Here is a 15,622-nt window from a genome sequence, read left to right on the forward strand (position 1 = left end):
TTCCAGTTGTTCATCTAATGGATTTCAAGATCCTTGAGACCATTTGGATACTCCTTTTTTAAAATTGTTCTCTGCATCTAAACATGTTCTGGAGCAATCATATTAGTATAGAATGACCTGTCTCAGCTTCTATACACAAGTTTTCATAAAATATTTCCAATAATAAGTAGTAAAATGCATGCTTAAAATTATATTCAGCAACAATGAGTGTATAATACACAGATACTAGAAACAACATGTTTATTGTGATTTTTTTTCAATTTTTAAAAAGATTTATTTTTATTGCAAGTTCATTTATACAGAGAGGAGGAAAGACAGAGAGGAAGATCCTCCTTCCATTGACTTACTTTCGAAGTGACCGCAACAGCTGGAGCTGTGCCAATCTGAAACCAGTAGCCCAGAGCTTTTTCTGGGCCTCTCACGTGGGTGCTAGCAATGTTTTTCAGGGTCCCAAGGCTTTAAGCCTTCCTTGACTGCTTTCCCAGGCCACAAGCAGGGAACTGGATGGTAAGTGGGGCTGCTGGGAGTAGAACTGGTGCCCATATGGGATCCTGGCACATTCAAGATGAAGACTTTCGCCTCTAAGTTACCGCACCGGGTCCTGATGTTTTTCAATTTTGAAGTTTTATTTTAGTATGGTTTAGATTTAAATAGGCTACATATACACATTTTAAGTTCTCATGTTAATTTGATATTAATGCAAAGAAAATAGATTCAATGTAATTTGTCTTTCTGTGCCCCACTGATTTCACTCAACATGATGCCCTGCAGGTGTATTCTTTTTGATTTATTCATTCCTCTGGTATCACATTTTCTTTATTCATTCATCTGCTGATGGACACTTTGGTTGAGTTCATATTGAGGCTACTGTGAACTCCGCCACTAAGAAGCATGTTGGTGCCAGCATCTCTTTGATGCGTATGTCTACGCCTTTCGAAATGGGAATGATGGATCAATCCTATTTTTTAAAGGAAACCTCAATTTGTTTTCCACAGTAGCCGCACTAATGTATGTTTCCTGTTCTCCAACATCCTTGCCCGGATTTGTCGCTTTCTGCCTTCTGGATAGCAGCCTTCAAGCAGGGTGTGGTGAAGGCTCCTTTCCATTTTGCATTACATTTGCCTGATGCTGAGTGATGTTGAGAATTTTTTCATTTATGTCTTTACTGCATTGCTTGTGTTTAGAAATGTCCAGTGAGGTCTTCATCCATTTCTTCACTGGAGTGGGGCTTTTTGAGTTCCTGTTACAAATAACTCTCCCATTCTATACTTTGATTGTATTGGTTTTTCTTCGTGGATTTTGTACCATAATTTTACAGTTCCATATTTTTTTAAAAGATTTTATTATTATTGGAAAGCCGGATATACAGAGAGGAAGAGAGACAGAGAGGAAGATCTTCCATCCGATGTTTCACTCCCCAAGTGAGCTGCAACGGGCCGGTACGCACCAATCCGAAGCCGGGAACCAGGAACCTCTTCCTGGTCTCCCACGCAGGTGCAGGGTCCCAAAGCTTTGGGCCGTCCTCAACTGCTTTCCCAGGCCACAAGCAGGGAGCTGGATGGGAAGTGGAGCTGCCGGGATTAGAACCGGCGCCCATACGGGATCCCGGGGCGTTCAAGGCGAGGACTTCAGCCGCTAGGCCACGCCGCCGGGCCCTACAGTTCCATATTTTAAATCCAGGTTTTGCTTCCAGTTAGAGTTGGTGTTTGCATGTGGTGAGAAATGCCTGATTTCATTCTTCAACATACATGCACCCAAACTCGCAGCAACAGTTGCGGAGGACATTGTCCTTCCCACCAAGCACTAATGTGCACTTTTTCAAAGACAATTGTTGTATGTATGCAAGTTAATTAATCGGCCATCAGTTCTAGCCCGCTAACCTGTGTGTCAGTTTCTATGTCATTGCAGTGTATTTAAATTATCTAGCTTTGTAGTGTGCTTTCAGGCCAGCCACGGTGATGGCTGCAGCTTGAGCATTTTTTCCCTCACCATCGACCATTCTGGTTCTTTTTGGATTTTATGTGAATTTAAGGGCTGTTGTTTTTCTAATTCTGTCAACAATATCATTGACATTTTGAGAGGCATTGCATTGAATTTGTAGATTATTTTAGGTAGTGTAGACATTTTAATGCTATTAATTCTGCCCATATAGGAGCTAGGAGTATCTTCCTATTTGTTTGAGTGTCCCTCACCATATTTCCTTACCATATTTTCATTATAGAGAGCTTTCTCCTGTTTGGCTAGATTTATTTATTTGTAAGAACCTGTTTTTGTAACCATCGTGAATGAATTTTCTGCTTTGAATTTTTTTTTTTTGGTTCTCATTAGTGTATAGAAAAGCTGTTGTTTTTTGTACATTAATTTTGTAAGTTGTGGCTTTACTGAATTGGGTTATCAGTTCTAACAGCTGTTTGGTGGCTGGTTTAGTCTTTTTCCATGCACAATCTCACTTTACCTGCAAACATTTGACTGTTTCTTTTCCAATTTTGGTACTCATCCTTTCTTCTCTATAACTGCTCTTGCCAATACAGCCAGTGCTATAGTGAATAAGACTGGCAAAATTGGACAACCATGTCTTGTTTCAGATCTGAGGGAAAATACTGGTGACTTTTCACATTCCATATGAAATTGACTTTTTCTCTTTTTAAAAAAATTATTGCAGTATTTTATAATACAGATTCATAGGCTCTAGGATTTCCTCCACTACTCAAAATTTTCCCCCACCCTTACTGATTTCCCCTGTATTATTATAACAGTATAGTCCTTCATAAACAGTGCTAAGATAATCACTCTGTTATTTAAGTGTATCCTCACATTGTAGGTATAGAAAATGGCAGAGAGTCCTGTATTCTACTGTCAAGATATATTTAACAGTTTCATTGGGAGTCCATCTTTGATTTGGAAGTAGAGACACATGCTGCATTGTGTCTTCATATCTGGGTGTGATAGTCTCTATTACACTCTTACTATACATCCTCTTAGATGAAAAGCCATAAAACAAAATCAACAGCATGAAAAAAATAGGAAATTTGCAATATGAAGTTAAATAACATGTTACTGAATCACTAATGAGTTGCTAAAGAAATTAAACAGAAAATCAAAAACCTTCTTGATGAACATGATGCTAATATATGATCTATGATTCAGTGAAGAAATTAATAGCAAAAGTTTCTTTGAAGATATGAAAATGAAAACAAAAATATCAAAACCCATACAATGTAGCAAAAACAGTATTGAAAGGGACATTTATAGGGCCCAGTGCAATAGTGGTTAAAGTAATCGCCTTGCACGTGCTGGGATCCCATATCGGCACTCGTTCTAATCCCGGTAGCCCTGCTTCCCATACAGCTCCCTGCTTGTGGCCTGGGAAAGCAGTTGAGGATGGGCCAAAGCCTTGGGAACCTGCACCCACATGGGAGACCCAGAAGAGCTCCTGGCTCCTGGCTTTGGATTGGCTCAGCTCCAGCCGTTGTGGCCACGTCGGCAGTAAGTCAATGGAAGGAAAATCTTTTTCTCTGTCTCTCCTCCTCTATCCATCTTTCCAATAAAAATAAATAAATTTTAAAAAGGGGACATTTATAACATCAGGTGCTTACAAACAATTAAAATATTTCAAATAAATGATCTAATAATGCATATCATGGACTTATTAAAATTTGAACTTATCCTAACTTGAGAAAGAGTTGGGAAACAAAATACAGGAGCTGCACAGAACTCCAAGTATGGTTGACCAAAGCAATCATCCAAACAACACGTGCTAATCAAGCTCCCCTCAGGTGAATACAACGGAAAGATATTTAAATATGCACATGAAAAAATCAATGAATATGTTGAGGAACCCCAATCAAAGTCACTGCTGACCTCTCAGTTACCTCTACAGGCCAGAAGACAATGGAGTGACATATTCCAGATTCTAAAGGAAAAATTGCCAATCCAAAATATCGTACCCAACAAAGCTTTCCTTTGTCTTTGAAAGTAAAGAAAAGCTCCTAGAATACACCTCTTCCAGACCTGCCCTACAAATGGTAAAGATGTTCTATTGACAGAGAAAAGAAATAGCACCTACCAAAACCGAAAGCAAATGTGGAGAATGTCCCAATAAAAGAACAAACAACACTTAATAAAACAATGAACAACTCATTGCTAAAGTGACAGGACCAAATTACTACCTATTCATATTGATCTTGAATATGAATGGTTTGAACTCATCAATCAAGCATTACGGATTAACAAGCTGGATCAAAAAACAAAACCCATCTATTGCCTTCAGGAAACACATCTCACCAACAAGGATATGTGGAAACAAAGTGGAAGGACGAAAAATAGATATTCCACACTAATGAAAAAGAAAAATGAACTGGTGTAGCCGTTCTTATATCATTTAAGTCTTTGATGTGAAAATGTTAAAGGGCCAATAACAGTTGCTTAACAGTAACCCATATTTTAGGTATGTCTTCTCTCATTCTTTTTAATTATTTTTATTGCCTCTGATTCGGTTATTTAAAAAATTCTTGTCTCTACATCTTTTTTCCTCAAGTTGATTTATTTTGCTGTTAAAACTCTCATTCTAATTGTATTGCATTGATTGATGATTTTATGTCCAACATATATATTTGGTTCTTGGGTGTAATTTCTTAGTTTTTAATCATGTTCCCAATTATGTTCTTCACTTTTTAAAGCAGTGTGGATTCTTTTGTATCCCGCTGTGCTTCCTTAACAATTATTATTTTGAATTTATTTCTGGCATTTCACAAATTTCCCTCAGGTCATAATCTATTTCTGGAAAACTACTATGTTCTTTTGGCCATATCATGCCATTTTCTGTGTTTCTACATAGATATTCATACATCTGATGTAATAATCTCTTCTTTGCGGAATATGTCTATTTGAAACAAGTTTGGTTTAGATGGAATGTAGGGTATTGCTTGACTTATTATTTTGGTTTTGGCTTTAGCTGAGCCCAGAAGTGCAACCTCTGATTGATTTGTTTTGCTGTGATCCGCATCAGCAGCATCTATAAGTGACACTGTGATCTAGCCTGCTGTAGTTCGTTGGGAAAGGAGTGTGAGTCTGAGGAGAGTGTGGGTTCCCTAGGGTAAGCTTCTGCAGTCCCTGGAGATTTGGGTACCAACCACACAATGAACTGTGGTAGTTCTTGGTGTTGATGGATAAAAAGGGGAGATGTCAGCTTGTCGTATTGGCAACCCAGGTGATGCTGAGGTTTGTTGTGACAGTAACTGTGGCCCTGTGGTTGTGTTCTCCCTTGGGTCCTGCTGGAAGGGTGCAACTGTTACTGGGTCCTATAAGGCTTCAAGCCCGAATCCCATGACTAGGTGATGTGAACTGAACTCTGCTGCAATCCTACAGGGTGAACATCAGGTGTACAAGGGATTTTTGCATTGGCAGGTATGGGTCTGAAAAGGTGGACTGTTGGGAGCACTGCACGAGTGCCCTGCTCTAAAATAATGTCTGGTTCAAGGCCAGGAGGCAGCAGGAAGACAGGAGGTCACAGGTGAGGCGGATCTGCCTCCTTTCCAGGGCCTGGCCAGTCAGGTAGCACCCAGTGGACCCACGGGAATGCAAGTGATGGGAGTGAGAGCTGAAATTGCTATGGCAATAAGTATAGTTATTGTTCTTTTATAGGCTAGCCTATTTTTGCAATTTTTTGGAGCATAGAAAATGTAGCTGTTTTAGCCTCTTTTATAATTTTTAGCTAGAGGAATTAAGGATGCTTTTATTAAAGAAAAACGTTTTTGATTATTGTTTTATTTATGGGGTTGCAGGGTCTATAGTTGTAGAGGGATTTAATATTTGTAATTTTTGTTTTTAGATTTATATTTTTTCCCTTGTAAACTATTTTCCCAATGAATAATGGGCAAGTTGTAGAAATAGAAATGTGGTAGGAATGTACTACTGATTAGCAGGTAATCGCATGTGCCTTGGCCTTGGAGTCCTGGCTGCCGCTCCATGGCTACTGTTGAAGAATGAATAATGGCTTGCTTTGAAGAATATGAATACAGTGTTTTAAAGAATTATCTCTGGGGACACCTGATTAGCCCTGAAGTGCAGACGGAATGACCAAATGTCTGTACATGCCCCCTTAGTCTTGAAGTAAAAAAAACAGAACAATTAGTTGCTTGTGCAGAAGCTTGTGAGGTTTTGAGTAAATAAAAAGGACAGCTTTTCTTGGGCTGTTGTGAGAACGCACCAAGTGTCAGTGTCTGTGTCTTTCTTTATCGCCGACTCGACGCACCCTCCCCGAGCTCCGAACTCTCGGCTGGAGCTGGACTCCGGCAGTGGACAGCAGGCAGGTTCTTCCTTAGGTTCTGCCACAAACATTACTATGGATTTGAGGAGATTGGTACTGATTGTTATGGTCCTGATGTTGCCGGTTACAATGAGTTTATTGCTCAGATCTTCCAGGATGATAGCCATGTGTTGGGAAGGTGGTAGTCCCTTGCCTGAAGCAGAGTTTTGGACAGAAAATTCCAGACACATTAAGTAAGTATGAGTTACTCTAAAGATTGTAACAATAGCATCAGCTACCCAGGTAACAGATAAAACTGCCCCAGTACTCACAAGGTGTACAAGGGTGATGTCAGTGCTTTTTCCTGTGTCTGCCAGTGCCACGAGCTAGGAGCTATAGGAAGGACTTCCTCAGGTTAGATTCATGTGGTTCATGGGCTGCTGTTGGTGATAGTCCCAAGAAACTGAGGGGACTTTCCAACTGAACCACATAGGATGAATGAACACTGTTCCACGGCTCATACAAGTGTGCGGGTGAGGTCTGTTCTCCACTCGGTGGATTGCCCTGGCTCTAGCTCTGGTCATACGTGATTGCACGCTGTATGCGGAGTCAGAGCACAGTTCATCCGGGGTTCTGCCATAGCCAATAGAGGGAGCTTTGGGGAGAGTGTAGGGGAGGGAAGAAAGGCAGTGCGGCTTCTCTTTTTAGAGCAAAGTCACCACTCTGATCGGGATCGGTCAGACTTGAAGTCAGTGGGAGATTGTGGAATTCTTCCTCAGTTGCAGCGGGCTGTGGTGGGGTACCACGGCAGCTTCTTCCTGCCCGGCCTCGGAAGGTGATGACTCCCTGCCTGGGAGCCAGCTGCGTGGACTCGCGGTAGGCTGGTGACATGGCCAGCTGTTCTGGCACGTGTGTCCTCTTTCCTCATCACACCACAGTCTTTCTTCTGTTTGTCTACTCGACTGCTAAAAAGAGTCTACTCTAGAAATGTGGTCCTCCCTTAGCTTTTCTGTTTTATTTCTTCATCTGAGGCCAAGGTGACCTCTTACCATTCAGCCATCTTGGATTATCTGTTGTTATTGTTTACAGACAATTTGATTGTGTATCTAGAAATCCCAAGGAAAAAGACTTGAAATTTCATGTCATATTCAGCCCTATGTTGCCAAATTATTAGCTTTACAAAATATAGCTAGTAACCATAAAGCAAAAAAAAAAAAAAATGTTTGCTAAGTGTTCTCTGGTCTTCGTATATAAAATATCCAGGAATTATCTTTTCTAAAGTCTGTAAGTTTCATCATAAAAGAACCTTGCATTATGCTGAAATGTAAAAAGAAAATTGAGAAAATGGAAAATAGGCTCTTGACAAGAAGACCACATATATTAAAATCTTTTTTTGGTTAATAGGTTCAGCGAAAACTCAATCAAAATATCCATAGGAAATGAAACCGATAACATCATTCTAAAGACCATCTTGTGATAACCATTAAGAAGCATTTGATAGTGAAAAGTAATTATTGGGGAACTTGAATTTTTCCATTTCTAATGTGATATGAAGCTATGATGAGAGCAACATGTGATGGCGAATTTTCAGGAAAGACAAAATCACATTCAATTCTTAGAAGCAAAAAAATGCAGAAAGTAAGTCCAATTTCAGTAGTAATGATAGGACTCATGGTTCTATATTTGTGACTTATTTAATGTTGTTTTACCTTTTCTTTATTCAAAAAGGAGAGAGAGGAATTTCCTATCCGCTGTTTCTCTCCCTTAATGGCCATCAGAGCTGCGAGCTCCAGATGAGTTGACCATGTGTGTGATGGTGACTCACCTGCTTCAGCCGTCACCTTCTGCCTCCTGGGGTCACCTAAGTAGGAATTTTGAACGGGGAACACAGGTGGACTCAAACCCAAGGTCTTCAATATGGGATGTGGCTATCAGAGCAGTGTTTCAGCTGCCATGCACAACACCTGTTCTGTGATTGCTTTTAAGCATATCGATGTCTGCGGCATGGGAGAGGCCAAGGTTACCTAGTTTTCTCATCACCTGCAGCAGCCGATAAATGCCATGCCTCCAGCCCTCGGCCTAAGTCAGCACCACAGTCAAATCTGCCTCTTCCCAGATTCGGGGGCAAGCCTTTACAGAAGGAGACAAGCCACACTAAGATGTCTGCTCTTCAGAGTTCATTGTTGACAACTAGTGTTTTCCTCCTGCCTCCCTCAAAGAAATACTGCATTTCCTTTCCTGGACATAAAGTCATGTCATTCTAAAATATGGTGCATGGGATTTAATTGTGACTACCCTACCTGTCAGAACCTTCTATTTTAGTCAATGGCAGAAGGTAAGCAAGCTCAGACCATCAGCATTCTGTTTTTTTTTTTTCAAATGAAGAGATATCCAGTTGAAAAATGTCACTTAAATGAGATCTTACGTCCTACTTTCAAGCACACATCCTGACATTATAAATTATTTAAGCAGCTGAGAAATTCAACTTTGTAGCACTTGCTGAGGACTCACCATAACTTTGAACTTGATATTCAGCCTTTGCCACAGTGATTTCCCCAGTGATCAGAGGCAACTGGTGTTGCAGTGAGCCACGACTCAGGACTGCAGTTGACGGTTCATAATGTTGCAGTATTTTGACATTGGACTACCACACAGTGCAGAGCAGACATGTGCAAAGGAAGGAGCAGGTGAGGTTTTGGATGGGCACAGCATCCATGAAATGTTGACAAGTTTGTGAGAGGAATATTTAATGATGCTAGTGGTCAGCTCACATGAAAGAGATTAACTGTCTTGCTGTACATCCAGATTCAACATGATGCTGGGTTGCTTAGCTTTGTGTGCACAAGGGACTCCGTCGGTGATGTGTAGGGGAAGAAAGCCCCACCATCTGTAAGGCTTGCGGCTGGCCTCCAAGGTTCCCAGTGAGAATGGGATTGTGAATGACTAACCCAGTGTTCTACAGTGCTGGCCTTGATTACTCGCTTTTTGAGGAATTGCCGTATTTCTTTCCATCGTGGTTATACTAATTTACATTCCCAGCAACAATAGATAGAATATCCCTTTTTCTGCCTTGTACCCAACATTCATTATTTCTGTTTCTGACAATAGTCATTTTAATGGGAATAATTTGATGTCTCATTGTGGTTTTGATTTGCATTTTTGTAATGAGAACAGCATGAATTGTTATAGAGGATCTATATCCTGATATGTCTTTATATATCTTCTACAACAATCTTAAAAAAAAAAAACCTAAAAATTTCCAGAGGTAAAAAAAGAAAGAACCGTAAGACACACAAAAAACCAACAAACAGCTACAACATTGCATACTAGAAAAAAAGCCACTGCCATTCAAGTCCTGCGGAAAAAAATTATTTGATTCTAATTTTTCTGTATTCAGTCCAGCATACACTTAAGTGTAGGAACTAAAAAAAAAAAGGGAATTTAGGATCTGTCTGGACTCAGAATGTGTACCACTTAAAAATTTACTTACTGATACATTACTTCCATTGGGTATTGAATTAGAGAAGGAACAACACTCCAGAAGAAGAAGTGGAAGGTAAATAAATCAATAGACTGTAGAGTTGAATTATTAATCTTCAATGTATAAAATAAAGTGGAACATATCAGTAGTACTCTATCTGAAACTAATGTCACCTTAGTTCATCAAGTATTGTAGGAACTGTACAGTACTAAGATTCTTACCTTGTTTAGGAAGCATATATACACTGATTCATTTTATGTAGAGAGCACACATATGGATAAGTTTGACAAAAATTTAAAGGTTAGTACTAGAAGAAGGGACATAGTTTGCATGTCTCTTAATCCACTAACGTCATTTATAGCATCAGTGGAGGACTAATAGATATAAAATATAATATAACCTAAAAGAAAGAGAACTAAATATATTAACCTTTCCTAATTACAAATGTATTAATCTAAAAAAGATAATTGGATGGTCTGATGCAGTGGTGTAACAGGCCAGTCCTCCACATATTTAGCCGGCATCCCATTTGAGTTCTAGTTTATGTCCCAGCTGCTCCAGTTCTGATCTAGCTCTTTGTTAATGGCCCTGGTGAGTGGCCTAAAGCCTTGGGCCCCTAAACCTATGTGGGACACACGGAGGAAACTCCTGCCTCCCAGGTTTGGACTGGCTCATCTCTAGCTGTTGGAAGTGTTTGGAGGGTGAACTTCATGGTTCAGATGAGAGCTGGTTCTGTCTGACTCTCCTTCATGCTTTCTGTAGCTGCAGCTATCAAATAAAATCAATGTACCTTAAAAAAAAAAGAGATACTTGAAGTGGGTGTATAATTGTATGCATACTACAGATTGTATGTGTATATGTATACTAGTTTGGTTCAATATTGAAGCCTCATTGAATATTCTTAGGGATTAGTGCTTGAGTTTGGGATTTAAAGATTTATTTATTTTTGTTACAAATTCAGATATACAGAGAAGAGGAGAAACAGAGAAGAAGATCTTCCATGTGCTAATTCACTCCCCAAGTGGCCACAGTGGCAGAAACTGCACTGAACTGAAGCCAGGAGCCAGGAGCCAGGAGCCAGGAGCCTCTTCCAGGTCTCCTATGCAGGTGCAGAGTCCCAAGGATTGGGTCATCCTGAACTGCTTTCCTAGGCCACAAGCAGGGTGCTGGATGGGAAGCAGAGCTGCAGGGATTGGAACTAATGCCCATATGGGATCCTGGCGCATGCAAGGTGAGGACTTTAATCGCTAGACTATCACTCCAGGCCCTGAGTTTGGGATTTAAGTTCCACCCATTGTTTTTTCCCTTTTTGGAAGTTCTAGCAGTGTCATGGTGACAGGTTCATCATGGGAGTAGAAGTATTGGCCAAACTGTGATTATGAAGTAAGCTGTAAGTATGCTAATGCTGATATTAAACAAAGTTAAGAAAAAGAGAAAGGAGGTTAGAGTGAGGGAGCAAGGGTGGAGGTGAGAAGTATCATTATGCTCTTTCTTAAAACCATGTACATAAAATACCCAAAATTTATTTTTCATATAAATTAAAAATGAAAAAAGACAAAATATAATTTTATAATTAGCTATGGATTACTGTAGAAATGTGGTCAGCAGCCATGTTGCATATTTTCAGCTAATGCTGATGTTGGATAAGTTTCTTTGTGGAAACAGTGGTTTGGGGTTACCTCAGCTATGGCACGAAGTATGGGGTGTTTGGCTGTAGTAGATTTGCTCCTAGGGAGGAATTGGCAACCTCAGTCATCTTCTTACTCTTACTGGACAGCCCTTTTCCTAGTCCAATCAATCTATCAGTCATCTATTTCTCAATTAAACTACCTTTCCTTTGAGCAAGAGAAATTTATTATAAAAAATTGGCTCATACTGCTATGGAGACTGGGAAGTCCTATGATCTGAAGCCCACAAGCTGGCGATTCAAGTGATTACGGTGGCCTGAGAATGAAGGCAGCCAATGGTGTCAATCCCAGGCTAAGGACAAGTAAAGATTGATGTCCTGGTTCATCCAGGCAACTATAAATCAGAAAGAGCAAATGACTCCTTCTCCTGTTGTTGCGTTCGGTTCACACTCCTCAAATTGACTGATCTGCATCCAAACTGGAGAGGCGCTCTGCTAAGTCTGCCGATTAATACTGGTTTAAAGTGGGAACACCTTACAAATACTGAGAAACAATGCTTGGCCTGGCCACCTTGTGTAGCAGTAGAACTGACACCTATAATCAGCCATTTCAACAAGTCTTTCGTAGAAGGATTAAGAGACTGAGAGTATTGTTCCCTTAATAAAGAATTGATCTTCACTTAGATTTATTTAAGACTTAGTCATTTACAAGGTTAAGAAACTAGCTGCATAACCTAGTTGTAGAATATTTACATTACTCTGAAAAGAAACCCGTTACCCATTAGTAGTCTCTTCTTATGTCTACCTCTCCCCTGCTCCAGGTGATCATTAATCTACTTCTTTTCCTCTCTGGATTTGCCTATTCTTGACATCTTGTATAAATGAGATCATGAACTATGTAGCCTTCTGTGTTACTTCATGTTTTCAGGCTTTATTCATATTGTAGTATGTATGGTGGATTTTATGGCCTGCAAACTATACTACATTAAGAAATGTATATAAAAGTTCACACAATTTATTTGAAAGATACAAAATCAGTCTTGGACCGGAGTGGACATGTACCAACAGTGCACAAAAACGGATTTAATTTATTCTATAAATGTATGGATATTATTTTCTAGGTTATTCTAATATTCCCCATAATACTAAAACTAAATTTGGAAAAAAATGATTCTGGTACTATGCCAATCCTGCAGTATCTTTTATTTCAGCATGTTTTCATCATTTTTATAAGAACCGCATCATTAAAGTCATTTGGAGACAGAGTAAATTGTTGGTAAATATGTCCACTTAGACTCCAGGGGTGGTGTTCATAACCTTGATACAAAGTATGTATTTTATATGTTTCCTTGCAGTTTGGTTTATGAAGTTGATAAGCAATCATTCTTACTAGAAGTTGGTTGAGACCTTTAAAGGAGAATCCAAAGAAGTGAGAGGCATACAGCAAGTGTTCAAATTACAGAAGACATTATTAGTAAAGATCCCGGTGTCAACATTCCTGATAGAGACAAGTTGTCATTTATGTGACAAGAAGTATTGCAACAATAAATATTAAATGGCAGGAGAAAGGTCCCTATCATTTCCTGTGTTATACGTTGGAATTCTGCTTGTATGGCTAATAGGACCAAACTTTGTATATTTTTCCTTTTAAAATATTTTTAATTTTTAAAAAGATTTTTAAAAATTTTGTTGGAAAGAGTTACAGAGAGAGAGAGAGAGAGAGAGAGAGAGAGAGAAAACTCTGCTAGATTGTTCCCAAACTGTCCACAACGCTCAGCACTGAAGGCAGGAAGGAAGAGCTTCTGCTGGGTCTCTCACGTGCGTGCAGAGGCCCAGGCATGCATGCGTTTCCTCTGCTTCTCCAGCTGGGTTACCAGGGAGCTGAATTGGAAGTGGACCATCTGAGACTTGAATTTGTGCCCACATGTGATGCTGGCATCACAGGTGTTGGCTTCATTTCCTATGCTACAATGCTGTGTCTGCTTGTTTCTTTAGCACTGGGGTCATAGGACATCTCGAGAGGGAAACAGAATAAAAACTACAGACATTGAAAAGGCTGAAGCTGCTTAATGCAAATGTAATTCAACTTAGCTTTCTCCACTAAGTGTTACTTGTATTACAGTATCCGTGAAAGAGATGGGGGGAACTTGACATTCAGCTGAATGTCACTAATAAAATGTTATTAAAAAGCATAAAAACAGAAGCAACTTGAGCATAAAATTTCAAATTTTTCTTCCTGTTGGCATATGGAATGCTTTAGATATTACTGAAATCATAAAAACAAGCATGAAAAGTTTGAGCTACTTATTGATATTTCTCATTACTTGCTGACTGACAATCTAACCTGTTGACTTATTATTTTATAAGGAGATTATTTTATGCAATAACTGGACACTGTTTCATTTAGCTAATAGAGGTAAATTTAAAGAACTAGTTACTATTGTTGCTCATGTAAACATATATTGTGTAAAAGCTTCTATTTCTACATTTCTATGACATCATTTTTCTAAATAGCAGCATAATAATAATAACACAAATTATAAGACTTGCAAGAGATGGATAGATTTTTGGACTCATACTGTATCTACTAAAACTAAGTCGGGGCACATGAACAGGAGCTTCCACTCTAACAACTGTCACGTGTAGTCTCAGCTGGTGGGAGAGAGTGCAGCCTCCTGACCCTGGAATTTCAACATTCCAGCTGCTTAAATGCGGCTGGTGCCATCTTGAGTCTGGTGGCAAGGGCCTTGTGGTTGTCACATGTGGGGAGTATAGGAACCTAAGAGTTTATGTCCAGGTGATAAATGGTTTTGGGGGGATTTCCATGGACATTGTCTCTGTTTTACCAGGTAAGCAAGGGTAAACAGGAGGACCTTTAAGGTTCAGACTGAAGTACAGTGTGCATCTCTACTTCCAGGTCAAAGATGGACTCTTAATGAAACTGTTAAATATATCTTGACAATGGGATGCTGGACTCTGCCATTATCCATCCCTACAACGTCTGGATATACTTATATGGTGGATGATGAACTTATGCTTGTTCTGGAAGCACGATGCCTTGTGATAATAGAGTGGAAGTTGGTGGAAAGGAGTGGATTGAGGGGGAGGGGAAATCTTAGAACCTATGAAACTGTATTGTAAAATAATATTAATAAGAATAATAATTAAAAGTTCTATATACAAAATGTTATTTGAGATACTCATGATAGATTAAACAAAATAGATAACCATTCCTGACATTCATTGAGCACACAGTAAGCTAATTAGCAAAGTAAAAATCACATATGAATAAACAGTTTTATTATTGTGTAAAGGTGGAGAGATTAAGTACTTGGTCAGATAGTAGGGAAGGATGTAGAGAACATTTAGAAGGGAAGGGAGGAATGATGTTTTGAATACAATTTTAATTATGAAATTGAGGGAAGTTCACTTAAGAAGGTAACGTGAACAGGGAACATAATGGAATGAGTGGTCAAGATACATAGGTTTTGAAAGCAGAATTTTCTAGGAAAATGGGAGAATGAATGCTAAAGTCTTGTATGAACAACCAGGAGTTTATTGGGTGTGAAGATGAAAGGCTGTAGCAGGAGCCATGAATGCCATCCCAGTGGCTTTGCAGCCAATGGCAAGGCTGCAGATTCTGTCTGAATGCACGTGCAGCTTCCAAAGATAGGGTGGAGGGAAACACTAGACTTACATTTCTAGGTACTAGTGTCAATTTTAGTGTATTTTTTTCAAACAAGGACACAGAGCTTCACAAGTGTGAGTGGTCAAGGAGTAGTTTCCTTACTGAGTAGAGTATGATTTGTTCAAATCCAAGTGTCTGTTTCCATTGTTTGCACTCTTTGCAGCACAGAAATCTGGGGTGCTGATTTAAAAACAAAACAGATGGATTCTGTGACCCCCTGTCAATCTTACCAAGTTAAAATGTCCAGGGAGGTGCTGTTCATGCAAAAGTCTGTAAACTCATGTCTTTTCCCATCGAACTTGAGAAAGCCAAAAATACTAGGATGGAGAAATGGAACTCTTCTCATTGCCAGGTTTCTATAAAATTAGGCAAATCATACTGTAATTTGAGAAAAATGCTTAGGGCAAAATACAGTTATTAAAAATTATCAGTAAGCACTGCAAATGGATCCATCTTTTATAGGTTATTTCAGTTTTATTAGAGAAATTCTTATCAGTGTTTACCTAGAATGAGAAAGTGACCATTTCTATACAATATGATGATTAGCAGCACACATTCCCAATTTTTCATTTTCAAGGG

Source organism: Ochotona princeps, chromosome 5 (assembly GCF_030435755.1).
Source record: "Ochotona princeps isolate mOchPri1 chromosome 5, mOchPri1.hap1, whole genome shotgun sequence".
In the NCBI taxonomy this organism is placed as follows: Eukaryota; Metazoa; Chordata; class Mammalia; order Lagomorpha; family Ochotonidae; genus Ochotona; species Ochotona princeps.